The sequence below is a fragment of the Pongo abelii genome, chromosome 6 (genome assembly GCF_028885655.2).
Source record: "Pongo abelii isolate AG06213 chromosome 6, NHGRI_mPonAbe1-v2.0_pri, whole genome shotgun sequence".
NCBI classification, from domain to species: domain Eukaryota; kingdom Metazoa; phylum Chordata; class Mammalia; order Primates; family Hominidae; genus Pongo; species Pongo abelii.
Window position 1 is genome coordinate 122,402,426 of NC_071991.2, and position 26,541 is coordinate 122,428,966.

Consider the following 26,541-nt stretch of genomic DNA (forward strand, 5'->3'; position numbering starts at 1 on the left):
TTGTACATTACTATCAACACGTAAGTAAAAATCCTATTTTGTTACATAAGGAAGCTTTATTAATTCTGGTAACATCTCATCATCCATGATTAACTTACCATATTAAAGTGACTAGACATACAATTATGCTAAACACATAAAATTCTGGGTAAGTTTTCTTATTTTTATTATTCTCAGCTATTAAAATGCAAAAGAAAATTAAATACTTTAAATTTTATTATATCAAAGCATATAGTCTAATGTTTTTGTAACATTTTTGAACACTCATAATTGAAACTCATATTAAATAGGGAAATAACCACAGACATTTAAACAAATTTTCACAGTAAAAAGTTTAAAATACAAATGTCTTTATATTGTACTATAAATGACCACAGTTCTCTAGACATATGACCCATTAATGGTATTGTACCATGATATTCAAGTATTCAAGTAAGTGTTTATGTGTACAGTATTAGAAAACTAATCAAAATAATACAATGTTCATTCTTATGCAGGCACAAGGTAAGATCCAGCATTCCTTCCAAAACTTCTTAAGACCAAGCTATTCCATTATTCATTGAAGAGGAAAATTGTGAACTTCCAGTTTGGACTCCATATGGGTAAGTAGAGGCTATTAAATGGAATTAAAACTTTCATCAAACTGTAATCAAATGATAAATTGCTAAAAATTATATAATGAGGGTCAGAAGTCCCATTACACTCATTTTCCTTTTAAAGCTATAATATTAGTCTTTCATATTCAATATCCTGCTAACAAGAAGAAAAAATTCATGAGACTAGTATGCATCTAGTATACTTGGGCTTAAACAAGATTCTATGGCAAGCAACACTCTCCGTTATTTCAGCATTTTCTCTACCACAACCAGATGGGCAGCTTTGCCCTCTGCTGTCCCTGCTGTCCTCCTTGAGCTCTCAGCTAGCTCATGCCACTTTTTAATATCCTCCCATGGGCACTGACACATTCTATCACCCATCATTCAATTAAAATTTAATCTAATGAGCTACCGTTATCTATAAGACTCAGTTGCCTATTGTAGATTATATTTCACATTTTTACAGGGAATAAATGGACAATTATTATACCATTTATATAATCATTAATGATTCTATTTTTCAAAGTCCAAATAGTGTAAGACCAAGAGGAAAGATCTTTTCATATATTCATTTATTTAATAGATACACACACACACACACACACACATGAATTTAGGAATTAAGCACCTGTTGTATATCGGGCCTGGTGCTACTATTGAGAATGCATTGAGGAACAAAGCCACACTATTCCTGCCCTTTGGTAGCTCACTTTTTGGAGTGATGGAGGCATTAATCAAATAATATAAGAATAAACATGTAATTTATAACTGGGTTAAGTGCAATAATAAAGAACTTAGTTGTGCTATGACAGGATATAATTGGAAATTTGACCTAATTAGGGGCATGATGACTGAACTAAGAGAAGAATATGTAGATGTTCACTAGGCAAAGGAGGGGGATGGAGGAATGAAAATCCTCTAGGTAGAGGCACCAGAAAGGGCAAAATCCCTTTGAGGAGTGCATGTGTACGAATCACTTCTGCTTCAAGCTCTCTGAGAGCTGGAGCCAGAGGTCATGGTGGCATTCTTTCCCTTTACATCCCACCATTTTCCCACACATGGCACCAACTCACCAGCTTGGTCAATGAATCTATGCCATAAGACTGAGGGGCAAGATGAAAAAAGCAAAGCAAAACAAAATAAACAACAAACAGAATAAGCCAAGTTATTCGTGAAGTAACTGTGGTAAATAAAATGTGCAATTTCCTGGCTTCTTCAGGTAAAGATCTTTAACAATTTAAGCACTTATAATGTGATGCTGATTATTTCTAATGATTTGGCAATAAATCAATTAGATGGTGTACTCTAAAAGATTTTTAAATTTCTGAAGCAAAGATCTATTTAACCTATATGGAATTTAGATGTTATTGATAATATGATGATTAGCATAAATCTTTTTGGATACTTAATATTGCTTTGACATTTTCAGACATCAATTTCTTTGCATAAACAAGTTTTTATATAGAGAACATAAAGAATAAAGAAAAAAGGCTAGAAAAGTCTTATGGCCACAGTAGTTAATTTTCTGACAAACTAGTTTTCTTTATCTGTCAAATGCTTTTTTCTCTTTTGGAGTATGATGCTCCAAATAAATAGTAGAACTTGGTAGTGATTATTCCCTCATGCCATACCTGGAATGCTCTCTATCACAGTTACAGGTGAGACAGTCCAGAGTCCAAGTCAGAAAGAAATGCATTTTAATCTGGAAAAGCAGGTAGTTTCTGGAAAAAGATAATCAGTAGTGATTCTTTAAGCAAGATAAGAAAGATAAGAAAAAGAAAGAAAAAAAACCCAGAAATGCTTCCACTGTGGAAATACTCTAGTGGACAGGCAGATGTTTCCATCTGGGATGTGTGTGTGTGTGTGTGTGTGTGTGTGTGTGTATCTATTTATCTATATATATATCACTACATTTTCTGGTAGTGATATTGTATGTAGTATCAATAACCTGCCATGTTATTTCTCCCTATAATTATATATATTCATTCTCTCTAGGAAATAACATGGCAGGTTATTGATACTACATACAATATCACTACCAGATACTATATACTACATACAATATAACTTTTATCTTCTGGGTCTGAAGATAAAAGTGATAACCATAATTATTTTTACCCTAATCAATGTTTTATGTATTAACAAGAGGTAAACTCACTTTATAGATAATAGCAAGAAGTTCAAGGCTACCTCAGTTCTAATCCTAGGACATTGATAAAATTATGTAATTTTTAAAAATATTTTAAATCTTTATCTGTAAAATGGAGGTATTACCTCATAGGGGAGTTGAAAGAATAAAATGATATAGACTACATATACATACATATACATAAATATATTTTTACATACATAAAGTATTATATTATCATATATAATACTTTATATATTATCATATATATTAATTAATATGATATAATTATATCATATAATTTAATATATCATAATATAATATGATAATATATATTATCATATATTAATATTATCATATATAATATAATACTTTATAAAATATATACAGGCATGTATACACAAATTTATGTTTCTGTACTTATCAAGTGCAATATAATGATGAATAGAAAAAAGACAAAATCTGGCATCATAATCAGATTAATCATAAGAATATTTTTGATTTCCCATAAGCCTTATGTAATTTAAAACATGGTGACACAAATTATCATCTACACCAAAAAGGTTCCTCACTATTTCTTGTACTGTTACTGTTTTTGGCTTGGAAACAGGTCCCTCATAGCCTTCCTCTCTGGGCTGCTCATGTGTTCATGCTTTCTCGGCCCTGCTGTTTATTTCCTAATAGATGGCTGTCTCCCTGAACCTAGCAGTCTTTCACAGGGACTCCCACTAGCTTGTATCCCAATATTGGATCCAAACTCTACCATTCTTCCCTGGATTCTAACTGAAAACCAGGCGGTCATTCCTAAGGAATCAGTGATAAAGTTTGGGATGTAATAGAAAGGAAGAACAATGTATAGAATGTTTTTCTCAGATTCCCTTGTAAGTTCTGCTCCCTCCTTGTGGCCTAGGGTTAGGAGGTTTTCTCTTTAGCACATTCAAAATGTTGGTTACCTCCTTGCCCAAGAATCCTGGCCAAATCAAACTCCTGCTATTGAATAGAAAAAGACTTTCTACCTAGTCCTGCCTAAAGCATGCTTCTCGAATACATCAATCTGATTTTTTCTAAGGTATTTGACTCTGGGAATATCTATTCCTTTCAGGGGAAACCTCATACTGGACTCTGGGTGTATGGTCTGGTCATCTGGTTCTAACATGACAGTCACATAAAATCTGGTCAGCAAATCTTAAAAACACCATGTGTATTAATCATAACTAGGCCAGGTGTGGATTGCCAAGGTCAGTTCAGTTCATTTTCACTGTCTTCTCATTAAAGGTTAACCATGTTTTAGGATTATAGTAAATTATTTTGGCATACACCTCACAATGGGTCATAAATTTAGATATGTTTAGGGGTTTGACAAATAATGTAAATGCAAAAGTTGTGTAGGACAATGGTTCTCAAAATGTAGTCCTGGGACCAGCAGCATCAACATCAATCACCTGGGATCTCATAAAAATGCACATTCTTAGGCCCCACTGACTACCCAGCAGATCAGACACTTGGGGAGGGGCCCAGTAATATGTTTTAACAATCCCCACTGGTGATTCTGACTCATGCTTAAGTTTGAGAACCACTGGTATCAAATAATGGGGAGTAGTGGGTAACAGTAAACTAGAAAGTGCTAATGCATTAGAATCTAAGGTCAACAAACTGAGTTGCCGCAAACAAAATAAAAACACCACATCTGAGAGGAGAATTTATCCCATGGAACATGAGTTAATGCATGCAGATTAAAAGGATTTGATGCCTTTAATTTCTAGAATGCCTCAGATTTTAGTTGGTTAAGTTTGAACTGTCTAGAAAACACCTTCCCTGTGGTTATCCATCTTGCTGTGTTCAATTATTTGCTCTCTAAATAGCACAGTCTTAACCATTCAGATCCTTTGGAGTCAATGGGACATTTTCATAAAATAAGAATAGTAGACCATATTTGCACATTCCATGGAATAGAATGACCTGTATCAATCGATTTTCTTATTGAATTGAAAATCTATAAAGCTCATAAAAAGTCTTGCTAAACATGTAGTCCAACACGTTTGCTTTATAGATAAAGAAAATGAGGTTGGGAGAGGCTGGGCAACATGCTGAAGATCAAACAGTGAGTCGATGTAAAGGAGTTTATGTTGTGGTTATCAGAAGAAATCAAACGCATATATACTACACATTAAAAGAGCTGTATTCTCTTTGAAATTAATATTCAAATTTATAAATTATGAGTATATAACCTATATGAAACAAAAATTCTCAATATAAATGCATATGTGAAATTATAATCAATGCCAGGGTGAAAATTATTCAATCTTTACTTTATGAAAAAGTGGTATATATGAGTGTTAAGTATTCCTATTATAATTAATACATTTGAATAAGTGCAGCATGCAGCATGACAAAATAACTCAGTTTTATTTTCTCTGTCTTGATTCTTTTATCCATGGATCATAGGTTAGAGTGCCATATATACTTGAAGCTCCTTTCACTAAATGACAGATTTATAAGAGAAGGGTTCTTGTTTGCCAGGTTCCCGTAGTATCCCACTTTTCAGAGTTCTTGGCACACTGTCAGTTTTCAATAAATAGTTGTTGAACAAATGAAAGCGAAGACAAGCTATTTATTTTTCTTGCCTACTCACATCCCTTTTTCTGAAATTATGCTCCTTTAGCCTTAGCTGAGTATATGACAGAACCTGTATTTCAACCCTTTCCATGATGACTGATGGAATGCATACCTGAGAGAGCCAGGGATAAATATGGCCAATTACTTCCCTGTCTGGAAAATATGCAATTGGGACATGGAGGCTTCATGAGGCTGTGTTCAGCACTTGAACTGGGTGACTATTAGATTGGCTGTTTTCTGTGAATTTTTTATGGTCAAGTGATGATTAATCACTTATAATCTCTCAGGTGATAAGAATACTGCAGTCAATAAAACGTGCCTTTATGCTTGTATTTATAAGAATGTATAGATTATGAAAAATAATTTCATAAATCATGTTAAGAAGAAATTAGTGTTATGAAGAAAAATAAAGCAGGGTAAAATGATAGATATTTCAGTAGGGCAGTTGGGGACTGACTCTGAGCTGGTAACATTTGATCAGAGACTTGAATGAAATGAGGAGCAAATCATATGGAGTGTTGGAAGGATAATGATCTAGGCAGAAAAACATCAAGTACGAATACTTGAAAGCACAAAGACTTGGTGGAGTGAAGTGAGTAAGACAGACTATAATAGGGGATGAGACTAGAGGCATATTTAGGAGTGGGATTGGAGTGCCAAAATAAGGACTTCAGAAATTATTCTAAGAGCACTATTAAATACTTGAAGGTTTTAAAAAGAGGTGTGTCGTATGTTGTGAAAAGGTGGTTCTGGTTGTTAAATAAATGGAAACAGAAACAAATTAAGGTGCTAATGCTGGTGAAGAATAAGATAATCACTTAGATTTAGGTGGTAGTGGTTGATATGGTTTGGCTCTGTGTCCCCACCCAAATCTCATGTCAAATTATAATCTCCAATGTTGAAAAGGGGGCCTGGTGGGAGGAAATTGGATCATGGGGCAGACTTCCCCCTTGCTGTTTCATGATAGTGAGTGAGTTCTCATGAGATCAGGTTGTTTAAAAGTGTGTGGCACCTCCCCCTTTGCTCTCTCTCTCGTGTTCTACCATATGAAGATGGTGCCTGCTTCGGCTTCTCCTTCTGCCAAGAGTTTAAGTTTCCTGGGGCCTTCCCAGAAGCAGAGACCTGTAGAGCTTGTAGAACATGGGGGAAGTCTGCCCCGTGATCCAATTTCCTCCCACCAGGCCCTTTTTTCAACATTGGAGATTATAATTTGACATGAGATTTGGGTGGGGACACAGAGCCAAACCATATCAACCACTATCGCCTAAATCTAAGCCATTATCTTATTCTTCACCAGCGTTAGCACCTTAATTTGTTTCTGTTTCCATTTATAAGCCACAGGGGTGGAGCTGCCCAAGTCCTTTGGTGCCCACACTTTGCATCAGTGTGGCCTGGATGTGAGGCATGGAGTCAAAGGAGATTATTTCAGAGCCTTAAGACTTAATGACTGCCCTGCTGGGTTTCAGTCTTGCATGGAGTCTGTGGCCCCTTGGTTTTGGCCAATTTTTCTTTTACGTAATGCGGGCATTTACTCAATGACTGTACCCCCATTTTATCTTAGAATTAATTAACTTTTTTTTATTTTACAGATTCATACGCAGAAAGGACTTGCTTTGTCTTAGATGAGACTTTGGACTCGGACTGTTGAGTTAATATTGGAATAAGTAAAGACTTTGGGGGATTGTTGGGAAGCCATGATTGTGTTTTGAAGTGTGAAAAGGACATGAGATCTGAGAAGGGCCAGGCACAGATTAATATGGTTTGGCTCTGTGTCCCCACACAAATCTCATGTCAAATTGTAATCCTCATTGTTGAAGGGGGGCCTGGTGGTAGGAGATTAGATCATGGGTTGGACTTCCCTTTTGCTTTCATTGTTATATTGAGTGAATTATCATGAGATCTGGTTGTTTAAAACTGTGTAGCACCTCCCTCTTTGTTCTCACTCTCTCTGTCCTTTTCTGACATGTGAAGACGGTGCCTGCTTTTCTTTTGCCTTCTGCCATGACTGTAAGTTTCCTGAGGCTGCCTAGATGCAGAAGTCTGTATAGCCCACAGAATTGTGAGACAATTAACCTCTTTACTTCGCAAATTACCCAGTTCCAGGTATGTCTTTATAGCAGTATGAGTATGAAATAATACAGTGGTGGATGTGCTAATGCCTAGATTCGAGATATATTGTGAAAGTAGAGCTGAGAGGATTTACTGATAGTTCAGATGTGAAGTGTTAGCTAAAGAGATTTACTGGGTGAATCTGCTAAGTGAATATGATGTCATTTATGGTAATGAGAACACTTGGGGATAAACAAGTTAGTAGGAGGTTGAAGTGGGCAACAGAATCAAGAGTTTGGTTTTGGGCATGCTAAATTTAGGATGCCTATTAGACATGGAAATGAATATATTAAGTAGATACCAGGATATGTGTCTAGAGTTCAGCAGAGTGATTTATCAAGGCAGTTTTACTGGATTAGTGGAGACAAAAGGATGTTTGAGGAGAGTTCAAGAGTGAAGAAGAAGAAAGGAAGTAAAAACATTGGGTATAGAGAACTGGTACAAAGAGTTTTTTTGAAAAGAGATGGAGAGAGGTTACAAGCCATAAGTCGATTGTGGGTTTAAAGAATTTTTAAGATGGAATATTTTAAGACATTATAACTTCAATATATGTACAATTGTGGGAATAATTTTGAATAGTACAGGAAAATGATGACACAGGAGAGAGGGGATAATTGTTAGGCTGAAATCCTTGAGATGAAGGGGTTAACTATAGACAGGGAACAATTTATCCACACTAACAGGAATGGAGTCAGTGTATATGCAGACAGTTGGAGGACAGTTGGTCAGTATGATGGTAGAGGAACATATGCTTTTCTGATTGCTTTTATTTTTTAGTGAAAGATGAGGTAAGTTTATCAGTTGAGAGTAAGGTATGAGAAGGTGTTGGGGGTTTCTAGAGAGATGAGGTATAACATTGTCTCCTCCAAGTATGTAAGAGCAAATTAACTAGGAAAATTTCTTGTGCACAAGAGAAGACTGAAGGAAGAAGAAACCTAAAATCTAGAAAGAAGATCAAGTGTTACAAGAGAGACAGAGAGGGTAACCTTGGTTCTAGCCCCACAAAAGGCTCATTATACCATTTGCCATTGGCAATGTCTCTGTTGCATAAATCTATTTCCCCTCCCTGCATTTTTTTTCTGAAGCTGGTTTGAAAATTGCTTGCAATCATTATTGATTCTTGATGAAGACACTGCATAAAGATAGAAGATATTATCGTCGTGTACTAATCAAACTGTATTTGGTTCCTGGCAGTTCCTTTGAAGTCTTCAAAGCCTTTCCCTCTCAGTCAGTGAAAATCATCGCCTCATAAAGGCACGAAAAAAAGTTATTTTCATCTTTAGAATTAAGTCCTGGAGGACACAGACTGAAGTTTATGTCATTAAAAGGTGATTTTGAAGAACATGAGATCAGTCAGTGTCAGTTTGTTTCTTAATTCCCTTTCCTCTCTATACTAGATAAAGATTCTACTGGCCCAGAAAGATGGAGAAAATTGGGTATGTGTACTTCCAAACTTTTTATAAGCCATGGCATTCCTAAAAATTTAAAATATTTGCAAAGGCAACAGGTTAAGGGCATTCTACAACAGGCCATAGCCAGCCACCCCAAAGAATGAGAGGATCAAAACCTTATTACACTTGCACATTGTATGCTTGTATCAAAATATTATGTGTACCCCATAAATACATACAACTATTACGTATCTATAATAATTTAAATTTTTAAAAATTTAAAAATCTTATTACACCTGTAAGCCATTTCCAGCACAGGTGCATTGCGGTACAACTGTAGGGAAGTTCTGGTAGAAGAAAGGGGAGGGCACAGATACTGGTACCAGTCCATTGGGGAGTTCTGAAAAGACTGAGTTCTAATTCTTACATATACACTTCTGACCTGAAGATTGTGATTCTTTAAAAACAAAAAGAGAGGGAGGTTAGGAAGGGGGAAAGAGACAAAAAGAGAGAGAAAGAAAAAACACTTTATGAACTTATGAAGAGATAAGAGAGTATGGTTTCTTGTTCTTACTTCCTCCTCTCCAGCTGTGTCTATTTCAGGATTAGACAAAGGAGGCTTTCCTTCCTTTCAGGAAGAACATCAATATGTACTGTACTTTGCCAGTGAAAGGAGAGAAATGAGAGCTGTAGATAATGTGTGAAATCAACTAGCCCTCAGGTGTGGCATAATATCAGCTTTAGAAATTTGCTGAATAAGTTGAATGACCAAAACTTTAATGACTAGTGTAGCTTAAAAAGTCCTGATTGGGAATGTCCTGTATCTTTGATTTGCTTCTGTTGACATGGATTTGAGCCTCTTCTTGTTGAGTATGACTTTTTATTTTGGGGTGATTTAAATGAATTTATACAGCATTTGAAACCTCCCCAATTTATTAATTATCTTTACAATGGAAATTTTAGTTTCTTTCCTGAGATGTTTTCTCTGGGCTATGAAGTAATTCAGGTAAAAATCGTGAGTATTAAGAGAGATAAGTTTACATGCTGCTGCCAGTGCTGGAAATAAACATCCTTCAAGGTCCATGATCAGTAAAAGAGAGAAGGGGGCTTTGGGAGAATGAGACTTCCCTAAATAACTTGCACTGGGTGGCCCAGAATAAATCACATCACATGACTGTGTGAGAGTCAAGTAAGAAAGAAAAATAATTGAGTCATTACAATACTGGTCCCAATTTGGAGATGATAACTGTCCTAAGAATTAAATCTACTTAGTACATAGATTCATCAGAGAAAATCTTGATTGTAGATAAAAGACAACAAATTCAACAAGTAAATAGGAAGAAAAATTTATATGCCTATTAATTTGTATTGATTTCTTATAGTATGTGAATTAGAAACTTGACTAATTTTATATGTAGCAATTTTTTTTTTTTTTGAGACAGAGTCTTGCTCTGTCTCCCAAGCTAGAGTGCAGTGGCGCAATCTCGGCTCACTGCCAGCTCTGCCTCCCAGGTTCACGCCATTCTCCTGCCTCAGCCTCCCAAGTAGCTGAGACTACAGGCGCCTGCCACCATGCCAGGCTAATGTTTTGTATTTTTTATTAGTAGAGACGGGGTTTCAGCGTGTTAGCCAGGATGGTCTCGATCTCCTGACCTCGTGATCTGCCTGCCTCGGCCTCCCAAAGTGCTGGGATTACAGGCATGAGCCACCGCGCCTGGCCAAAATTTTTTTAAAAGTGATGGACCTTGGGAGAAATGTAATTGTGATTTCCAGGAGTGTGGGATACAAGACTGAGGTTCAGACATACATGCTGGTGTATAGTGAGATGATACAGGAAGAAGAAACATGTGTATTTGGATTTTTATCATAAGCAGAAGCTGAAATACGTTTAGAGAAGAATATTCAAGGTTCTTTAATCTTGCTGTTCAAAATATATTCAATTTTTTTGAGAAACTTGAAGTTTTTGTCATATTTTCCCATTAATGATTAAAATAAGAAATGAAATTTAGAAATGTTTTTATATGCAGTCTATCTAGATAAACTGCAGTAATTTAACTGTCTATTTTTCTAACCTGTGAATAATCTGTGATAGCATGTCTTGTGTTCTGTTAATTTGGTGTGAAGATGTAGACAGCCTTCTTTTGTTTACAGAGTCTCTTAACTTTGTGGCTCCTCTGGCACTAATTTATTTTTTTGCTAAAAGGTAACAGAGTTACAAGTGCAAACATTTATTTAATTTGTTTAGATTTATAAAAACCATGCCCATGCTCTAGGCCTTTGGGGGCATGAACCAGATAAGAACATATGGTGTAATCTATTATTTTCTCAACTCTAGTTATGTGGAAAGGCATTGTTTAAATGTCAATGAGGAAATTTCAGATCGCCCGTCTTAGAACAGTGATTTCTTGGATAATGCTTGGGTAAATTTAATGAAGGTACATTTTATTTTCTTTAAATAATTCACCAAGACCACGATTTTCAATCTTTTTAGAGTCGGAGGATTTCTTCAGAATTCCCTTCTACTCTAGGAAATTCAACTAACCTTTTAGTTATTGCTGTTGGGCACATCATTTAAAAAAAATCTTTGTAGTATACGCTAAGTAAATTTACAATATATTCAGATTGCTACCAGTCATGATTTTTTTCCAGCACCAATAGTCTAAATTCCTAAGTGAAAAGTAATTTTTTAAAATGTGACAAGTCAGAGAATATATTTTAAAAGAGCACAATTTTATCCACATTAAGTTTATATTTCCATGATTACTGTTGGCAGAATGGTTATAATTATTTTAGATAGTATAAAAGTGACTTCTGAACAGGGAAAGAAGGGATGGGTCATGCCAAGCCAAAGTTTCAGAAAACAAAAAATTATTTATGTATTTATTTATTTATTTATTTTTACCAGAAGCCAAGCCAAGAGAATATGGGTTTAAGGTTTACCTATATGTCCAATACAAGAGAAAAAAGAATATTCCACTTCTTTAGAAGATTCTACTTTGATCTCCTGGTAAGTGGTTGAGAACAATTCTGAAATGCTGATTGATTTTTTTTCAACTCTTCCAAGTTGCTAATGTTGTTCATGTGCGTGAACACACACACACACAGAGACACACACACACACACACACACACACACACACAATCTTCCAGGGTATTCTCCCGTGGCAGGGTGGGTGAATTGTTTTTTTCTCTCAATTTATATCTTAACTTTTTTTTTTTTTTTTTTTTTTGAGACAGGGTTTTGCTCTTGTTGCCCAGGCTGGAGTGCAATGGTGCAATCTCCACTCACTGCAACCTCTCCGCCTCCCAGGTTCAAGCAATTTTCCTGCGTCAGCCTCCCAAGTAGCTGGGATTACAAGCATGTGCCACCATGCCTGGCTAATTTTGTTGTATTTGGTAGAGACGGGGTTTCACCATGCTGGTCAGGCTGGTCTCAAACTCCTGACCTCAGGTAATCCACCTATCTTGGCCTCCCAAAGTGCTGGGATTACGGGCATGAGCCACCACGCCTGGCCTATATCTTAACTTTTATTGCTATTTTTGTCAGAAAGTCTTTGCTGAACTCTTGGGGTACACATATTTTAGGGATCTGTACTATTTTAACTAGTAAACACCACCAAGAATCTCAAATGGGTTAGGATTACATTATCCTTCCTCTGCGTTCTTAGACAGGTCTACATGGCCTACTGGTGATTTTTGAAGAGATCTTCTATTTGGCAAAAACTACGTATGTCCTATACTGTTAAAACAGAGTGTAAAAAAATGTAATCCCTGCACTTTGGGAGGCTGAGGCAGGTGGATCACTAGGTCAGCAGCTCGAGACCAGCCAGACCAACATGGTGAAACCCCGTCTCTACTAAAAATACAAAAAAAATTAGCTAGGCATGGTAGCGGGCACCTGTAATCTCAGCAACTTGGGAGGTTGAGGCAGGAAAATAGCTTGAAACCGGAAGGCGGAGATTGCAGTGAGCCGAATTGTGCCACTGCACTCTAGCCTGGGTAATAAGAGCAAAACTCCATCTCAAAAAAATAAAAAATAAAAATAAAAAAAAGTGATACAGCTTGGAGAACTGGAGGATCAACTCTTTGAAAATTGGCCTACAGACTTTTCTCATGCAAAAACCAGCACTATTAATATTTAGAAAACAGCATTTGGTTGGATTAAGAAAAGAAAGAATATGTAGAGATTTATTTTAAAGAAACTAGAATGGATGTTTACTGTTTCTAGTGGTTCATATGTTTTATATCATTTATTACTAATGCTTTTTTTAGTCTAATAATTTGGATAATAGACTTAAATACCTGAGGTTTAATAATGAATTTCCTGTGGGTTCAAAATATTTCATTCTAGGCAGGTACTTGCTCAGTATTTCACAGCAAAAGAAAGACAGCTCTAAGTGCTCATGAGTCCTAAGCAGTGTCTCCAGCTTCTGTCTCCTCCTGAAGCCCCAGATCTTCAGTGATCACTTCCACTTGGCCATTACGTGGAGAACAAAAACTCAGTAAATTAATAATGGAGCTAATCATTTTGAATCTACTCTTACAATTTTGTGTATTTCCCATCTCACAAAATATATACTTTGTTTTTTCCTCCTTCTCACCACCATATTAAACAATAATAAATCTTTTTGATTCTGCCTCCTGAATATCTCTCAGATACAGTCAGTAGCTATACTGCCTCTACTTTTTTTTTTCTTACTCCAAGATTGTAGCAACATAACCCTACTTTCTTTTCCTGCCATTAATTTGCAATCTTCCAGTTTGTCAAAGTAATTTTGTGAAACGTCAATCTGAACCCGATATGATGTGCTTACAATGCTTCAATGGCTCTCTGTTGCTCCCATTATGACAACCAAACACCTTAGCACAGGACACAAAGCCGCTGGTGATCTAGCCTTTGCTTACTCTGCACTCTCATTAATCTCATACATAGCTCAGCAGAAGTCATTAGGAAGATGGTTTATATTACTATGATGCTGTCTCCTCGAACTTATTTGGAAGATAGCTTTACACTGAGTGTCTAAGGTAGCCAATGTTCTAGTTATTAAGAAAAAATAGGAGGATACCTAAACATCTCAGTCAAAATTTGAGGGTGAGATACTTTTGGCTAGTGGAATTCCCTTGTGTAATAAAGAATTCTTTAGCATTAAAGGACATTTGTAGGCACTCATGGTAGTGAATATTTGAGTTGCTTCATTTAGCAATTATGAAAAAGCTGCTATGAACATTCTGTTGATTTTCAGTAGGTTGAAGTTTTTATTTTGCTCGGGAAATACCTAGGACTGGAAGTGCTGGGTAATAGTATAGACCTAACGTTTAACTTTGTAAGAAATTGACAGTCCTTTCCCAAGGTGGTTTACACCCCTTCCAGGAATTTATGAGTTCTAATGACTCGGTATCTTTTCCAATTTTTGTTGTTATGTTATTTTAACTTTCGGGCTGTTGGACATTATTTATTAATATCTTATTGTAGTTTTAATTTGTATTTCTCTAAAGACTGAGCACCTTTTCATGTGCTTTTTGGCAATCATATGTCTTCTTTAAGTGTCTGTTCCAGCTTTTTCCTATTTTTTATGGAGTAGATTGCTTTTATATTGCCAAGTGGTAGGATCTATCTATCTATCTATCATCTATCTGAAGTGAATATAACTGTTTGTCAGTTAGATGTTTTGCACATATTTCTCCCAGTCTGTGGTTTGCCTATCTATTGTCTTCATTGTGTCTTTTTCGATGAACATACATTTTTAATTTTAATGAAGTACAATTTAGCATTTAAAAAAATTTATGCCTTTGCTTTCTGTGTCCAGTCTAAGAAATAAAGATTTAATGGTAAGCCATAAAGATATTCTTCTGTGTTTTCCTCAAGAAGCTTTGGGGCTTTAGCTTTAAAATTTAGGTTTATGATCCATCTCAAGATAATTTTTATATGTGATATAAAATAGTGGTTGAGTCTCACCTTTTTTTCCACATGAATATTCAGTTATCTCAGAACTGTTTGCTGAGAAGACTTTCCTAATTTAATTACTTTGGGACCTTTATTGAAAATCAATTGAATAAGATTTCTGCTTCTGCCTGGCATGTAGAAAAATGGAAAGAGTGCCCTGTCCATTCTAACAACTATAAGTAGCTAAATAAACCAAAAAATCTTAACTTTTTGAGCCTATCGAAGAGCTGAAGTAGCAGGGCAATCAAGTAACATGAAATAAAGGTGGAAATGACCCCTCCAGGGATAATGGCACATACAGAGTGGCTTATGTGTGGCAGAGTGTGGGAGAAAGAATGGCTACCAGGTAAGCGATAAGAACCAGTTAAAAATTTAACATATTATTTGAGACCAAGTGTGGGCTGGAATGTCAGATCATAATTTGTCACAGATATCTGTTGCTAGGTCTCATGAAATTTCACCCAGGGCATGCACAACTTAGTATATAGTTAAATAGTGAAAGAACCCTATGCAAAATTTCTGCACCTCCTTTTTTCCATTCTACAGACTCTAGCCAACTTAATGGCTCAGAACTGTAGTCCTTGTTTCCCCAGCTAAGCAGAATCCTTGTGCTCTGTTTGGGTTTCACCTCTCTGCACTGTGGTCTAGAAAGTGTTTCCAGGAAGAGTGATTGTTAGGCTTACTTATGTATTTTCCTATCTGTACTCCTGTTCCCTGTATGCTGTCCTCTGAAAAGAATTGCCTTATATATTTCATAGTTTTACAGTTGTTTTTGGCCAGAGGACTAGTCTGGCACCAGTTACACTTTCATGGTCAGAGAATGTTCTTTTCAAGATCTTCTGCTTGTTAGTAAAAAAAAAAAAAAAAAAAAAAAAGAACACAGATGCACCAACATTCAAACACACAATACAAACATGGAGAAAAAGTTTTTTAAAAGTGAGTTAAGTAAATTTCAATATTTTCTTAATAAACCACATCAAAGATGGATTCTGAATTTGAAAACTTTCTCTTTAACAATGGTTTCATTTTCATATATTTAACTTCGCTTTATCTCTTTATATTACATATTCTCTGCCTTATGGCCTTACTTTTCCTTTTCTGTTGATAAAGTATTTTAAAATGCATAGCAATAGCCAATGAAAGAGACGACTAGTCCAGGGTCTGTCTCCCAGAGCGTAATGGACCCTAGTTTATATAAGCAATTTGAGTAAAAATCTGTTGCAGAATTCATAGGCTTTTTGTGAGGTATAGTGATTTTCTGATGATAATTTATAATTATGGGTGGAGAAATATTTAGATATTTCTTTATTGTTCAATCAGTGAACAAGTAATTTTTTTGAAGTGTCCAGGCACCATCTCTTCCTGTTCAGGTCCAGAAATAATCCTTTTAGGTTTTTATTTTCAAAAGTACTATTCGTGCCCAATTTAATTTCTGTTACTATCCCATGATAAGATAGTTAACAATGCTTTTCTATCTCACAGTGCTATGGCTCTTTGAAATGTACTTGTATTGAAATAATATAGGTCTTTTTTGCTTCTGTAGTTAGTTTGTTATTTCTATTCATGTAATGCTGATTACTCAGTAATAATGATGCTCTATTATCTATTGTGCTGCCCATAGACACTGGCGTCCAATGATTCCCTCAAAGATTGTTGCTGTGTTCAATTCATAATGACCACAATTACCAGTCTTACCCAGAGTATGCAGGGAAATCTGAGTAATAATTCATTTTCACATTAAATTTATTATGTAAAATTTTCTAGTATAATGGTAGAGCAATGCAACCTTCAAACATGTATTCTTTTGGCTGTAATCATTACATTCACTACATTTCTAGAAGGTGATCTTTCAATGTGGACTGGACCTCTGCCTTCCACATATGGCATCCAGTGGGTTGGGTAAGCAAGAGGCCCAGGGAGGGACGAAGAGTAGTACCATTAATTCAAGGAATATCCATGTGTGTCTGGCATGGTCTAAGACTGACCCAGGAGCTTATAAGCTATGACATTTATCAGGAAAAGAAAGAACCAAAGAAAGATTGATGTTATGTGCATGAGTCTCTAAAGCTTTTGCAGAAGGCAGTGCTTGACATGTGGCACAAAGCCTGCTACTAAAGGGCTAGAGCGATCTCCTTGAGTGTTAGCAGAAAGCGGATGTATGGTAAAAGTCATCTGCTACCCTCCAGGCACCACTGGGCTAGAGGTGACGCTATGGTTGGAACATGGGCAAAAGCTAATGAATGAGTCACATATGTCACATGTGTGACTTGAGCCCAAGGCTCAAAGATGGTCCATCAGCAGCCCAGAGCCTTTAACTCATCTTGTCTCCAATGTGAGTGAGAATCACCCAAATTAATGTGCCCACACCATTATGGTAGCTCAATTCTATGAGATCCCATGGAATAAATACCTTACCAAACAGCTGGAACAATTGTTTTGCTAGGCTGTCTTTACAGGTCTGAGGCTCAACCATGATATCCAGAAAGACCACATAGGTTGAGTGAGTCCTAGAGCTTCTCGGGGCATCCAGTTGAGTCTATGTACTGAATAGAGGGTCGCAAAATATCCCATGTAAAAAATCAGGTGCTAGGATTTATGTCTATGCTCAGTCTGGACTACACTTAGATGGCACTGGTGGCCCCAAACCATGCCAGGCATAGGAGAGGGACTTAGAAAATTTTGAGGAAGGTACTTGGAAGCATGCATTTCTTGAGGTGTGGGGCCTAAGGCAGAGACCTAATGTTCAGATATAAAGGCAGTACTGAGGCAGACCTGAGTTAAAATGCCTAGGACATCCAAACTTTCGAAGTGGTTTAATGAAATAATTTTTTAAGTGGAGATAATCCAAGCTGATCTAATTAAGAATGAATTGTATTCTTTTAGCATTCAGTGTGACTATATTTTAAGGACTCATAATAATTTAAGAATTAATAAAGCTGTATATATGCACATATGAACTGATCCTTTTACTTGAAACTTCATAAATTAGTGATGTCTCCTGAATAAACAAAAGAAAGAACACTAAGGAATATTACATGTGAGAAAATGGTTTTCCTCCATGATATTATCCACAAAAGTTGTATAGCATAAAGCAGTGCATTCATTTATTTGTCCTAAATTAATTCTCTTGAGTTAGGAGAAATAGGAAAGAAGGGCTAGTATTCCTGAATTTGTGCAACAGATATGTGATTACACTATCCCTGCACTCTATATGTTCAGAAGTGTCTAAGAGCCGCAGTTTTCTGGAACTATTCACAACTCTATACAGCATGTCCGTATATTTCTATATTCTGGCAAAATTGTTTTTTAAAGTTAATAACATAATTTTACAAAACCCTTGATTTCTAACCTTTCTGAATGTTAGAGATTGCATATTGCTAAGAATAAAAAAATTATCATAATTTTTATCCTTGGCTAGAATATAAAATTTTTCTCTTTCAAGTTCTTTTAATTTTAGAAAGATGGAAAAGCCTGAAATCTTTAGTTAGCTTTGAACTACAAGGATTCTTGGGTTTGTAGCTACCATTTAAATAACGCGAAATCACATAAATCCTGCATCTATGTGGAGGATAAATAAATAAACTGGCAAAGGTAAAAAAAATCAGTGAATCTAATTAAATACTATTCACAGAAACCAAACCAAACCAACAAAAAAACCTACAAGAATATATATAGACACCAGTAGATATTTGAAATAAGTTAAACTTCTCCAACCCTGCACGTAAGGAATAAATTGAGTGAAATTGATGGTGTATTTGGCCATAGATTAAGATGAACTGAAATTTTTAAAGTTCAAAATTCCTCAGTCTAAATGAGTTTGATACTTGTCAGAAGTCATTAAGAAAATCCAACTAATTCTAGTGATCTCTTAAACCTTAAAAACATTACAGCTGTATCCACTGTCCCTGAAATATGAAATACACACATTTCTTTTTTTTTAATTTATTATTATTATTATTATTATTATTATACTTTAGGTTTTATGGTACATGTGCGCAATGTGCAGGTAAGTTACATATGTATACATGTGCCATGCTGGTGCGCTGCACCCACCAACTCGTCATCTAGCATTAGGTATATCTCCCAGTGCTATCCCTCCCCCTCCCCCCACCCCGCAACAGTCCCCGAAGTGTGATGTTCCCCTTCCTGTGTCCATGTGTTCTCATTGTTCAATTCCCACCTATGAGTGAGAATATGCGGTGTTTGGTTTTTTGTTCTTGCGATAGTTTACTGAGAATGATGATTTCCAATTTCATCCATGTCCCTGCAAAGGACATGAACTCATCATTTTTTATGGCTGCATAGTATTCCATGGTGTATATGTGGCACATTTTCTTAATCCAGTCTATCATTGTTGGACATTTGGGTTGGTTCCAAGTCTTTGCTATTGTGAATAATGCCGCAGTAGACATATGTGTGCATGTGTCTTTATAGCAGCATGATTTATAGTCCTTTGGGTATATACCCAGTAATGGGATGGCTGGGTCGAATGGAATTTCTAGTTCTAGATCACTGAGGAATCGCCACACTGACTTCCACAAGGGTTGAACTAGTGAAATACACATTTCTATATAAAGTACAAACAAATAATTTACAGTGATTATGAATTAGAAAATGCAAGAAACTTTTCAATAAGAAATCTGACCCATTAAATTATTCCTGAGCTCAAGTGGAGCAAGACTGACCTATACATATTGGTTATGTACCCCAGAAACCTGAAATGTTTTTTAAAGTTACCTCACACCTTTTAATTTAATTATCTCAATTCCATTTCTCATACATACATTTCTTATGCTTCCATAAGAATTTTAGGAAATATTGAGGATCCAGGAGTCTAATAAACCATGATTTCTCAACCTTAGTGCTATTGATACTCAGTGCTGGATAAGTCTTTGTTGCAAGGCTGTCCTGTGCATTGTAGAATGATTAACAATGTTCCTAGTTTCTACTCACTAGATGCTAATAGTGCCCCGACCTTCTTCCCCTCATTATGACAACCAAAAATGTCAGGAAACATTGCCAAATGTCCCCTAGGGGGCAAAATTCCTCCCAGTTGCGAATAAATGCTATGCATTACAATTATACAGGATTTAGCTTCATTGTCGACAAGTAGCAACTGCAGAATTTTTCTGCTTCCCCAGAAAATCAAATACTTTAATATGTGGGAAGAGCAAAGAATGATATAATTGTACACATTCCACTGATTATATCCATAATGCATAGAAGTAAAAAGCTTAAGACTGACTGCAGCACACAAATATGTATCATTTAATCCAAGTATCATCCTGCACACTGCAGTTGTTTGTTTCTTACTAAGTTTGAATTAGTTGCCAGCATTTACAATTAGACTGTTTCACTGAAAAACCAACCAATTACTGAAATAATTATGACTTCTCTTGAAAATTAAGTTCTAGCAAAATTGTGCCCCAATTCTCAAAAGAATAACTCACTAGACGTTGCCTTCTTTAGATAGGACATATATTCTCTGTTTTATCACACCTGACCTATTTTTAAAATTTGCATTACATTACCTACATAGTCTTATAATCACTTGAATTTAAAACTTCAATAAGTCAGAAAATTTAATGTTGAATCAGAAGCTCAATTAACTTTAAGGAATACAGTCTAAGCTCTAAAAATAAAGAAGAAAAAGAAGAGTATTAGTGGAGAGGAGCAATTGGTATGAGGAAGAGAAAGAATGATTCATTATTTTCTGCAATCCAGTGGAACTGGGTGTTACATGTTGTTATAGATTTTAGCAATTAATTCACTTGTGATAAAATTCTTCGAACTTTTCAAAATGACTTTTGAATTTGAATGAGTAGGATAACAGACAATATAAAAATAGTATTATCTGTCTTTCATCTACTTGAGTTAATTTTTGTATAAAGAAGGGGTCCAGTTTCAATTTTCGGCATATGGCTACCCAGTTATCCCAGCACCATTTATTGAATAGGGAATCGTTTCCCCATTGTTTTTGTCAGGTTTGTGGAAGATCAGATAGTTGTAGGTGTGCGGTCCTATTTTGGGGTTCTCTATTCTTTCCAATGGTTTATGTGTCTGTTCTTATATCAGTGCCATGCTATTTTGGTTACTGTAGCGCTTAGCAAACTAATGCAAGAACAGAAAACCAAATACCATGTGTTCTCACTTGTAAGTGGTAGCTAAATGATGAGAACACACACACACAGAGGGAAACAACATGCACTATGGCCTTTTGGAAGGTGGAGGGTGGGAGGAGGGAAAGGATCAGAAAAATAAATAATGGGTACTAGGCTTAATACCTGAGTGATTAAATAATCTGTGCAACAAACCCCCATGACACACGTTTATTCATGTAACAAGCCTGCACATGTACCCCTGAACTTAAAAGTTAACAAAAATAAAAATAGCGTAATCTGGATTGCATTCATAGTATTAAAAAGATCAGATGAATCAAGTTGTGGGCCAGAGACACATTCAAATAAGTAGAACGATGGATCAATCTTCATGGCACCTTAGGAATATGCATTATTCTCTGAAAATGTATAGGGATGCTTATATTACGAATGTATATTCTCTAGCTAGTAATAAATACAGTACAAATTACCATGAACAATAAGTCATCTCCTTTTGTTATTTTATTTTAGATTCCAATTGTGAAAAAAAATTGTGCCTAAAGAATATAGTCCCTTTATAGAATTGTTTTGAAACCTACCACAGGTATTTCTACCCAGGCAGGTATAAAGTTGTACCTTGGGGGCTATGGGGTATAGTTTGTTTTCATTAGTTCCATTTTTTATTAGTACTACCCTGGAAAAATGCCTTCCAAATTACCATAAGCAGAGATCTTTTAGAGACTCCAATTGACACAGGGTGATTGTTCCAAATAAGCAAAAATGTAGTATTTAGAGAAAAATTTTAAATATAATTCTTTATGGATCCAAGAATTCTGGGAAAATAATTCTATGTCTTTGAGAGGTGATTCTGTTGAAACTTTTCAAATAAATATAAATTCTTATCTATAAAATACATATTAGTCGCTGGATGCATTTTACTTTTACTTAGCGCATGCTGTTTGGAATAATTTTTAAAATACTTTGTTATTTGCGTGTAGTTATAAAATGTAAGCAAATAAAATATATATCAAAATATTTCAAAATATTAATATTTACAAATAATTGAAAGCAGTAGTCAGTAATAGTTGGTAAATCACCAGATCGTTGTAAATGAAAAAATATTTAAAGTAAGAACACTGTTTACCATCCATAAGAGTTTTTGCTTTATTTGTCTTAAAAATCAGAGATATTGGGAGTAACCCATAAAACTTTTAGTCAGAAGAAAGAAATATTACAGTTCCTTTTTGGAGTCAAATAAGGCACTGCAGTAAGAATCAATGTTTTAATAATTTTTAATGTATGCAGATTTTATAGATAACCCAGAAAAATAATATTATCATTTAGAGTAGTTCTTTAATACTTATAATTTATAGTAGAATGAAGGCTCTGTATTTTTTTTATTAGAAGTTTTAGTTATGAGAGACCTCATACACAGAAAAAAGGCATAGTATTCTAATCTGATACTTTCATTTTTCCCCTCCAATATGTTAGTATTAGTTGACAATAGATTCTCCCTAGCTAACATTAACTTAAATATAAATAAATAAGGGTTTTTTTTTTTTTTTTTTTTTAATGTAGCAATAACTTGAAGGTAGTCCGCAGGTGGCCTTAGCTTGGTTCATTGGTGTCTGGGCTGTTAATTTCTGTGGATGGTGATTAATCACTCAGGCATTTAAGGCATAACAAAAAGGAAAATACAGCGCTAGTCACATTTCTTCCTTTTTATTAAGAATGTAAAAGGCTTTTTAGTTTTCCTCTTGTGTCCCATAAGACAGCACCATGTCACATTATGTTCCTGGCCATAAAGGACATTAGAAAATTGAATATTTGTATTTATCAACTTTTACAGTAATAGGCAAACAGGGAGGTTGGGAAGAAGTATTGACCACAATCAGTGTCTAAATAATAATTTAGTTTAATTTGATTATGAAATGGTATATCATATAAATGGAATTGAAGATTAAATGTTTTTAAGAAGTCAGTTTTCTCCAGTTTACTGCAATCACAATTCTAGCGGGGTTTGTCTGGGGGAAATTGACAAGTTATTTCTAATGTTTTCATGGAAAATCCGGGCCATGAATAACCAAGGCAATCTTGAGCAAGAACAAAGCTGGAAGATTTATATACCAGATATAAGATTTATTCTTTGATAATAGTAGTTAAGACTAAAGTATTAACAGAAGGATAGACAAATTGAGCAATGGAGCAGAATAACTGTTTCAGAAATCACATGTATATGATCGTTTGATTTATAACAAAGGTGACATGGCAGTGCAGAGGGAAAAGAATGGTCATTTTAATACATGGTGCTGGGTTAGTTAAAGGTCTAGGTAGAAATAAAAATAAGTGGCAATTCCCTACCTATACCATACAAAGCAAATCATTTCAAGGTGGACTGTAGGTTTAACAGGAAATAGAAAACAATAAAGCTTTCAGAAACTATTAGAATCTCTCTCTCTTTCTCTCTTTCTTGATTTCTCTTCAAATTTCTATCTCTCTGCCTCTCGTCTTTATGGAGTACCTGAAAATTGTCCCTAACCATTTCGTTAACCATAAATCTAGTTTTAGATCCTTGGAAGCTGTATAATCAGTTGCTTGTGTTATGAGAGTTGGGTAGGTCTGAGAGGAATGAGAGTATAAAGTGAGTCTCTAAAATCAGCCTATTGATTGCATGTAGGGAAGTTGCCATCCACCTCCCTGCTTTTACTCCTATTCCATGGTTAAGGAATTATACAGAAGGAGACTTTGTAGTGCTTGTGCGGCATCAGGTGGTAACGGATGTCTGAAGCACTCATTTGTTTAAATAAGCCAAGCTTTTATGACCGACGGCTCAATTTAAGCAATGTGTTGAAAATAACGTTTATTTCTGGCCACTGCTTTTCATGGTCAGGATACAAATGTATGGATTTTTCAAGTGCCTGTTTTTCCAGAGATTTTCTTAAGCAAATGCCGTGAATTTTCCAATAGCATAAATACTTGAAGTTTAAACAGGCAAATAATGAAATCTTCGTCCCTCAAAGAGGGATTCTAGGAAAAAGTGCAAGATGGATAATGTTGGGTGTTGTTTCAGGTGACAAAGCTAAACTGCTATGATTTTAGGGACAGGGAAAAATTCCTTCCGGGTTGAGGGATCAGAAGTGATTTTGTGGAGAACTGACATTTTAATAGGAATAGGTAGTCAGAATTTAGAACTACAGAGATGTAGTTTGAGGCATTCCTGTGCAGTGAAAAGACCATGAGCCGAGTGATACAGGTATGAAATCAATATATTCCAATCATCAAATATAATTTAAATAATCAGTAAGCTGATTAAAATTATTATAGGGAAAACCCATAGCTTACAGTAACAAAATTACAGAAATAAATGGGAATGAATTTAATAAAGAGGAAGGGTTTAAACTATCTACAACCAAATGCCAACCTGGAATTTCTGTGATTAAACTGCTGAAAAAAAGTACAGGTTTGCACCACTCACGATTGTTAAAACATGATAAACTATTTATAAATCATTCTCTCAACACCATGCCTGTTAAATAGAATCCTCAATACAAAAATTCCATACCTAAAATAAATATCACAATGAAAATTACACATAATCTTGTATAGTACATGTGTTTAAATTAGTGTGACTATGAACTATAGTTTCTCTGATAAGAAATCATCCAGAAATGCTCAAAGTAAAGAAAAGTAGGTTGCATGGGACAAATAGGCATTTTATATTGTCTGGCACTCATCCCTGCAGTAATTTAATTTTATCTTATATGAAGTAGGTCATTTTGTACAGATATAAACTTTCTGTTGTGTACTGTTCTCCCTTGACATCCATGTTATATTGACATTGTAATTTTTTCTGTAGTTCTTAGCAGTTTTTATGCCACTTCAATTTGTAAAATCACGAGGTTTTACTCATATTACAAATAAGTAATAGCAATGATTACCTAGTTACCTAAACTTGTCTATTTTTAATACCCATAGGTATAAAAAGAAATTTTTCTTTCTGTATTTCATTCAGAAGCATGTTATATGGACACATTTATTTATACCTAGCATTATATCAATCTTGTTTTGTGTAAAGCTTTATGAAGTAGGTCAAACAGGAAGGTAAACTTGCTAAGAAATATGAAGATAATATATATGGGTTTAGCAAATACTGAATAATATGGAACCTCATCTATCTCATTGCTAACTTATTTTTTTTTACTTTTAGCTTTTCCCATCATTGTTAGATAAACAAAACTAGGATAGAAAAATTCTGATGTTGACATCTTATAACCAGGCCAGATAGATGCAGTTTATTAGAACTATGTGGAAAAATAGAACAGGTTGGTCAGAACTTATCTTGGAGGCAGAGTCTGGCATAGACTAAGATGTCACTTGGAGTTTAGGATTTCGCATGCTGTCCTCTTGGTCCTTCTATTCTTTTTGAGAAGCCATTAATAGGCCAGAAGATAGATATAATTAGAAAATTACAATTGGATGAGCACAGCATGTAAACAGAATTTTGTGTATATAGGAGTAAGACACATCCAAATTCTTGAAACTGTTGTATTCTTGAGTAGCTTTTTGTTTTTCTTTGGTTCAATGATTTTCTTTTTTCTTTGCATATTTTTTAGTGTACATTTCACTTAATCATCTCTAAACTCTTTCTGAGAACAATAAATTTATTTCAAATATGTATTAACTTTGAGAATATATCTTTGGAACCCCTTTTTCTCATCATCCTGGGATTTCGTTTGTCTCTCCATGAGGCATCCTTGGTGTTCTGGATCTTTTCTTGATTTACTTCTTCATTTTGTTAAAATATATCCTTTAGAAGCTTCCTGATAAAGGATACAATGGAGATTAATCTTTTGAGAACTTGAGAATTGCATATTTGAAAATGTACATATTCTACCTTCATATGAGATGGAGAGTACAGTTCAGTATGGAATTCCAAGTTGAAAATTGAGAATATAGTGACTGAAAGCATGCTACATTGGCTCCATTGTCTTTTTTCTAGTGTGACTATGGAAGAATCCAATGACATTTCTTCCCTAAACTTTTGTAACAGCATTCCTTGTCATGAATCTTTTCTCATCTCTCTTACTGAACACTTGGTGAGTATTCTAAGGAGAAATCTCATATCCTTCAGATATCCCTCTAGAATGTTTTGAAATGATTTTCTTTGTAATATACTCCTCTTATTTTTTTCTGAAACTGTATTTATTCAGCTATGGCACACGCTGAATTGGATCCAATTGCCATTCTACTTGCATTTTTCTTTTTCTCTCACTTATCAAAGATTTTCCTCAACCGTATCTCAGCTGCAACTCTTGAATATTATTTTTCTCCAATCATTATTTTCTCCAATCATTATAAGAAAAGTCAGGAATACTGTACTTTCCTTACCAAACTAAATAGGCAGTGACTTCGAAAATATTTAACAATTTATTAGTTAGAATAGTTTGTCTTAGGTGAGTTTCCCTACAAGCAGAGTTTGAGGAGGGATTTTCATTCAAGGTACTTATGGAGGGTGCACTCTCTGGAGAAAGAGAATGAAGGAAGTATCCTAGGTCAGGAGAAGGAGCTAAGCAAGGTTGCCCTTCGTTGAAGTCCAGCTTCAGTCTGATCCCCTGAGAAGCTTTCGATAGGAATTATGCATGAACATGGTTTCCATCTTG

The 26,541-nt window shown here is 35.2% G+C and overlaps 1 long non-coding RNA gene across 15 annotated transcripts in view; it reads left to right on the plus strand.

Moving 5' to 3' along the window:
- Nucleotides 1-26,541, plus strand: part of LOC103891201 (uncharacterized) — a 99,023-nt gene that overhangs the window by 55,486 nt on the left and 16,996 nt on the right. For 4 of the 15 annotated variants that reach the window (XR_010140926.1, XR_008527227.1, XR_008527230.2 and 1 more), the window contains exons 2-5: nucleotides 498-602; nucleotides 4,775-7,443; nucleotides 8,644-11,275; nucleotides 11,746-11,847. This is a non-coding gene — a long non-coding RNA (uncharacterized LOC103891201). Of the gene's footprint in view, nucleotides 1-497; nucleotides 603-3,076; nucleotides 7,444-8,643; nucleotides 11,276-11,745; nucleotides 11,848-26,541 lie in introns of those variants that run through there. The other 11 variants (XR_008527229.2, XR_008527224.2, XR_008527223.2 and 8 more) reach the window with 9 other exon arrangements.